The sequence below is a fragment of the Cuculus canorus genome, chromosome 2 (assembly GCF_017976375.1).
Source record: "Cuculus canorus isolate bCucCan1 chromosome 2, bCucCan1.pri, whole genome shotgun sequence".
In the NCBI taxonomy this organism is placed as follows: Eukaryota; Metazoa; Chordata; class Aves; order Cuculiformes; family Cuculidae; genus Cuculus; species Cuculus canorus.
The window spans coordinates 133,101,765-133,107,764 of NC_071402.1; the positions used below are offsets into that span (position 1 = coordinate 133,101,765).

The 6,000-nt window shown below is 34.2% G+C and overlaps 1 long non-coding RNA gene across 1 annotated transcript in view; it reads right to left on the reverse strand.

Annotated features, from left to right (window-relative positions):
- The window catches only part of LOC128851358 (uncharacterized), a 72,054-nt gene extending 68,835 nt beyond the window's left edge, over positions 1–3,219 (reverse strand). The window contains exon 1 of the long non-coding RNA XR_008448717.1: positions 3,112–3,219. This is a non-coding gene — a long non-coding RNA (uncharacterized LOC128851358). The remainder of the gene's footprint in view (positions 1–3,111) is intronic.
- Positions 3,220–6,000: the final 2,781 nt, after the last annotated feature.

Sequence of the window (6,000 nt, forward strand, 5' to 3'; positions counted from 1 at the left end):
ATAAATTAACCTAAAACAATAAAACCTGAGCAGCAGATATATGTAAGTCATTTATATCTTGTAGTAGACTCATTTGGTGTAAGAAAGAATGAAGTGTTATGTAGAGTCTTCATTAGCACTTGCATTTCAATTGACTTAGAAGCACACCATAAGAACACAAAGGCAATAAATATCACTTCTAAACAAGAATACTGTAAAAAGCTTTTTTTTTCAACAAGATTTTCTGTGCCTCTACACTCTAATAGTCATCTTGCATTTTCAGTATGAAAAAAAGCTAAAAAAGCCTGAAGTGGTGTCATTAATTTAATCGATGTTCATACTTATATGACTGTATTACATAACTCTGCATTAACCCTTTGAATGAATTGTCATGTGATGAGACAAACTGAAGATTGTAGAAAGCAGATTTTACCATAGTCTGCTGAAGTCACAGTAAACTCTACCTCTGTGAGAGAAATTTTACCCGTTTGCTAAGCATTTTACACATTCAAACTGAAATGGCCCAGTGAGTCAAATTGCTTACAAGCACTGTTATTCACTGGCACCAAGAGACATTTCAGCAGGTTTTCATTACCATTTTGTTAGTACCCTGAGCAAAAAGAGTATGAGAAGTCTCCACCTGAACTGTTCTACACACAGTCATTTCTAGGAATAAAATTCTTTATAGACTGAACTATCAGTTTGAATGACTTGTATCTTATTCTGCATCAAATATGACTGAAGAACCAGGATTGCACTCTGCCTGCATGTGGTGCTTATCACCTGTGATCTATTGTTACATAGGTATGTCTGGCAACCTATGCATTACAGGGATTCAAGCTGAACTGTTTCTAAATTAGCATTATGCAGGGTACCCTTCCATAAAAACACAAAACTCCAACTAGTTTCTTCTATCACATCTGTATTAATGCATATCTGCATCTCAAGAAGACAATTGCTTCTATGACATTTTCCTAAAAATGTCTAACAGTTTCGATGACTATACAAGTATTTCTAGTTTTTCATATTCAAAAAGATATACAAACAGCCACTGCAATTCAACAGTCATCCTTTTAGCCCAAAATTACACTTGAGAAGGGGATAGTAACACTTTGTATGAAGAAATTTTGTAAAAAATAGTAAGAACTTCAGTATGACGACACCTTTCATATACCCACCCACATTCTAGACTTCATAATAAGCGAATCTTCACATCTACATGTAATAGTCCATGATTGGTCCTTATTCCCCTTTAATTCAAATATTCTTTTGGCATCCAAATATCCTTTGGTAAAGTATTCAGAACTTAATGAAGTATTTCAGGACAGGTATTCTATCAAATATCCCTCCCTGACATATGTCTTTTTCAAATAAATTTCTAATCTACTTTATCTCTTGTTATACTGAGGTCATTTGATAACTCTAAATACTCACGTTACACTTCCCTGTAACTTATGAAATCCAATAATATTGATTTGGAGAGGGGATTAACTGAAATAGTGCACAATATTCACGTAATAATTCATCTAATTGCTTGGGTATTAAGATTTCTGTTTCATTCTCTGTAATCTTCTTTATAAACACTAATATATAATCATTTGTTTGGAGAAATAATTCAGATGCACTCTCTGATTTCTCTGGCAACAAAGAAGACTGAGTCCATCATCATTCACACATGTTCAGGACTGTTTCCTCAGGGTCATTGTTCTGCATGTTTAAAAAAATCATCTCCCATAATGCTACTCTGACACTCTTCAGCTTTGAAGTGTTAGTGTTGTACATCTGAACTAATTGCACTATGAGCAAACTTGTTGTTATCTTTTTTTCTTCTCAGATGACCTACGAATATAATTAATTGATCCATTAATTGGGATCACTCTAATATCCTGCCTCCAACAGAAATGAAAATCCCCTTTCTTATATTTTGTTAAATCCCTTGGAACGCTCCTTTTGCTTCATGAGTGGTTATGATTCCTTGCTAAGAAACATGTTGAAAAATAACAAAATATGAGCAAAACTCAATGTTCTCTCAAGTGTTTTTCTTTCCTCAAAAGAAGAAAAAGAACCTCTAGTAGATTTAATAAATGCCGTTTCCCTCTAGAAAAGCCATCTGATACTTTATCACCTTATGAGGTGTCTACTGAGCCTATTTATTGTAGTTTCAACAGATTTGGCCATTACAAACTTCAGGGTCAGTAGCCTACAGTTCTCTAAATTTTCCTTTGAAACCTTTTAGTGCTTACAATCTTGCTTCTTCTCCAGTGCAAAGGCTGATTCAATGGATAAATTATAAACCACAACTAATAACTTGGCAGATTCATGTGGTAATTTCTTTAGAATTTTTGGGTAAAAAATATCCAGTCATGGAGGCATTAATGTTCATTTCATCTGTTCTTTCTAGAACTTTAAATGATGGCAGCACAAGCAGAGGTAGTTCATTTATCCTATCCCACTTGGACAACAGGTCTAGATTTCATAAATTCTAAACTGAGCACTGAGTGAAATAATTCATTCTGGTATTTTTTGATGTCCTCATCCTCTTTGACAACTCATTTGAGATCTTGATCTGTATATGAGTTCTACAGATACTCTGACAGGCTGCCAGATTTGTTTTACTCTGTCTGAAGAAGTCTTAAGGAAGCTACTTTTCAAAATTTTTTTGCTTTGCTTTGTTATTGTTTACACTTATCTTTTCTACTTCATTTGATTTTACTAGCCACAGCTTCTGCTTTTGTGTCTTATCATCTCCTGCATTTTTCTATAATCTGTCATGTCTTTGGACCTGTTATACATATGCATAAATATACACATACACTTGACTGAAAAAGAGTATGTACCGTAGAGTTAGACAAGACTCATGCTCCTCATGTTTTTTTTCTCCTGTTAGCTGCTTTATTTCTAAATTGTGTGACGTTTTCACAAATTCATCTGAATTTCACGATAAAGGGACTGAAACTGTATAAAAGTTCTTTCAAAGTCTTGTCCTAATGTCTTGGTTTTGAAATGCTGAGATTTTTATTTAGTGCTGTACATGATTTTGCAAGAATCTTTCTCACAACATTAAGCAATTATAAATCAGAGCATTTGAGTGTAGCTCCAAAAATTTTATTGAAAAGCATCATCTCTACTCACATTTTTGTAAATCGAAGCTGCTATTCCTGAAGGATTATCTTCTGCTGTTTGTAACAATGTCACTTCTTTCCAAGCAAAAAGTAGGTACAGTTGACCGCTGTGTTTCAGTCTGCTGAAAACTGTTCTAATTTATCAAAGTTACTGAAGTTTTAAAACATGCACCCCATGGAGTGAATTTGCAATTGGCAGTCTGGCAGTGCTCTACCCTTAACACACATCTATGCCTGAAAGAAAGATGTAGGTACAGTATGTGACATGTTTTCCACAAAAAGAGAAGGGAATATATTTGTCTCTACTGAATGAAGAAGACAAGCCTGGTCAGGAAATTTTCGTCCCTGAGTTTAATATATAAAATTTTTGGAGTGTGTAGAGTCTCGGAACTAAGAATTTTCATGAAGACACCAAAAGATTTTAGTCTGTCTTTCACAGCTGAGCCCAAAGAACTTTTTACCATAGATGTTCACCATGGCCTCATGTACTTACCCACAACATTCCACACACTGGCTCCCTTTAAAATATCATTTTTCCTGTAATACAACTTTCTACTACTCAGTGTGAGGAGAATTGGCTATACCTACATAAACTAGGGAAGATTTGTTAGTTTAAAAGCGGGATGAAAGGTCCAGTTTCTCTCTTAGTCATGAGTGCCAGTTAATAGAAAAATGTATGGGTTACCATAAATGTACTCTTGTATAATATTCATAGATAATATGAACCTATTATCATACTGTAGTACCTGTTTCTTTCTATTTACTGTATAAGGAAATATTATTCATAAGTCCCAGGTGATAAACAGTCAAAATCACTGGTAGCTCTCTTAAGCTCACACTCTGTTATATCATTATACCTACCATCCTCAACACCACAAAATGTTTTTTGAGCACAGATCTACAGCTATGTCGTCTGGAAATTCTTCAGGTGTTTGTGGGCTTGGGGTTTTGGGGGTTGGGTTTAGGTTTGGGGTTTGGCTTTATTTTTGACACAAGACTGTTAGAATAGATTAGAAATCTAGTAACATTTAGAGAGTATTTTGGATAATACCGTGTTTCACTTCACACACAGTACATACATTTTTATATCTCCAGATGTCCAGACTTTTCTCTATTTCAATCCATTTTGAATAGAGATTAAAAAAATTCATTCCAAAGGATAAAATTATTTTTAAAATATTATTTTCTAGGACTAGGGGTTTATAGCCCTGGAGTCTTAAAATTTTAAGCACATATAGGAAAATATCCACCCACTCTAGTGTATAGTATACACATACACAAAGTGAGAGAATAATAACCACATCCCTTGTATTGATGGCTTTAATAAGGATAGTCTGATGGTCTGATGTCAGTCCCAGATACTACATGACTGTCCAGTCATACTTTGGCAGCCCTTGTGTTTGTACTGAAAATCCTTCAATTTAAATGAAAGCACAGAAAATACATAATATGTTCTGTTAGAGATAGATATAATCGGCCTACAAATCATTCCTTCTGAAACTAAGAACCTGCCCAAAGACAGTAGGGAAAGGTCATTAAAGTGTCAATGTGTAAGTGGAGTTAACTCTAGAGAGTGTAACAGTTTTAATTATTATAATCATGCAAAAGACTTTTTGCTTTGTCATAGAAAATAGTGGTAAGAATCCTAATCGGTAAATACATGGATTTAAAGGGTATGTATCTCACTTCATATATCTCAACAGTTATTATACTTATTATTGTTGTCTAGGTTTACTTCTGCTAGAATTAAAGTGTGACATGATTAAATGAGATATTAAGCCATCAGAAAGTGAAAAGAAACTCTAAAGCTCTAACCCAGCTTCAAATCAGTTAATGAGACCCTTTTAAAATCAAATAAATGGGCCCATATAAAATACAGATTGAAATTAAATTGAAGCATTTAGAAAACTTTTTTCTCTGCATTCATGATTTCTCCTCCTCATACAAAATAGAAGAGTCCAGATAGTGTAATAACAGTGAAAATCCCAAAGCTCTCATTTATTTTAATTGCATGGGCAGTCTGAGGCAGGCACTTTCCAGAATGAGAATGTGGAATGATCATCTAGTCTGGGACTTGTCATCTGGGGTGACTCGTTAGTGTCTTATGAATTCTGCAGAGAAGAATGGATAAAAGAAGCCAGATCCTCAGCCTAGGGAGAATCCAATTCTTCCATAATCTGACACTGTGACGTATTAATCTAATTTATCGGCGATTTTTTATATAAATTTGCACCATGTCTCCCTTTCTGTTGACCAGGAGAGTGAAAGCCTTTATTGTTCTGACATTTCAGGTGTTTTAGAAAATAAAATCATTAATTTGTCTGCCTTATAAAATTCTTCTGCTCTTGTGTGTTCAAGAGTTAATTTTAAAAGGTTTTGCAGATACTATATCTAATAGGCAGGGGTTTATGATTGTCATCAAACAATTTCATAACTAAAATGCAGGGAAGACGTGCCATGAATCTTGGATCAAATAACAGGAATGAATCAAGTGGTAAAAAAATGTCAGCTGAAGATCTTTCATCGTGGAAGTCTTAGTGGAGTTTGTATTAGAGCTTCATATGCTTTTGTCACAGTATTAGAGCTTTTTGTATTAACAAGGCAAATGTACACATTTTTTTATTTTATTTTAAAATTTTGACCTATATTTAAACACTGATTTTTTTTTTTTCATTACAAGCTAAAATGTTTGGACAGAGGTCATCAATGAATGCATCATTTTCAAGGAGTTTCAGGGTTTCTCTCTGAAATAATTTCATGTACATTGGCAAATTCACTATTTCTTGTTTTGTACTATGCTGTAATTTTGACTGTTTCACTTCCCATCTTCCAATTCATTCAAATGAATCTCATCTGTGAGTGCCCTATCTGACCTATGAGAGCTGATGAGGGAGTTACC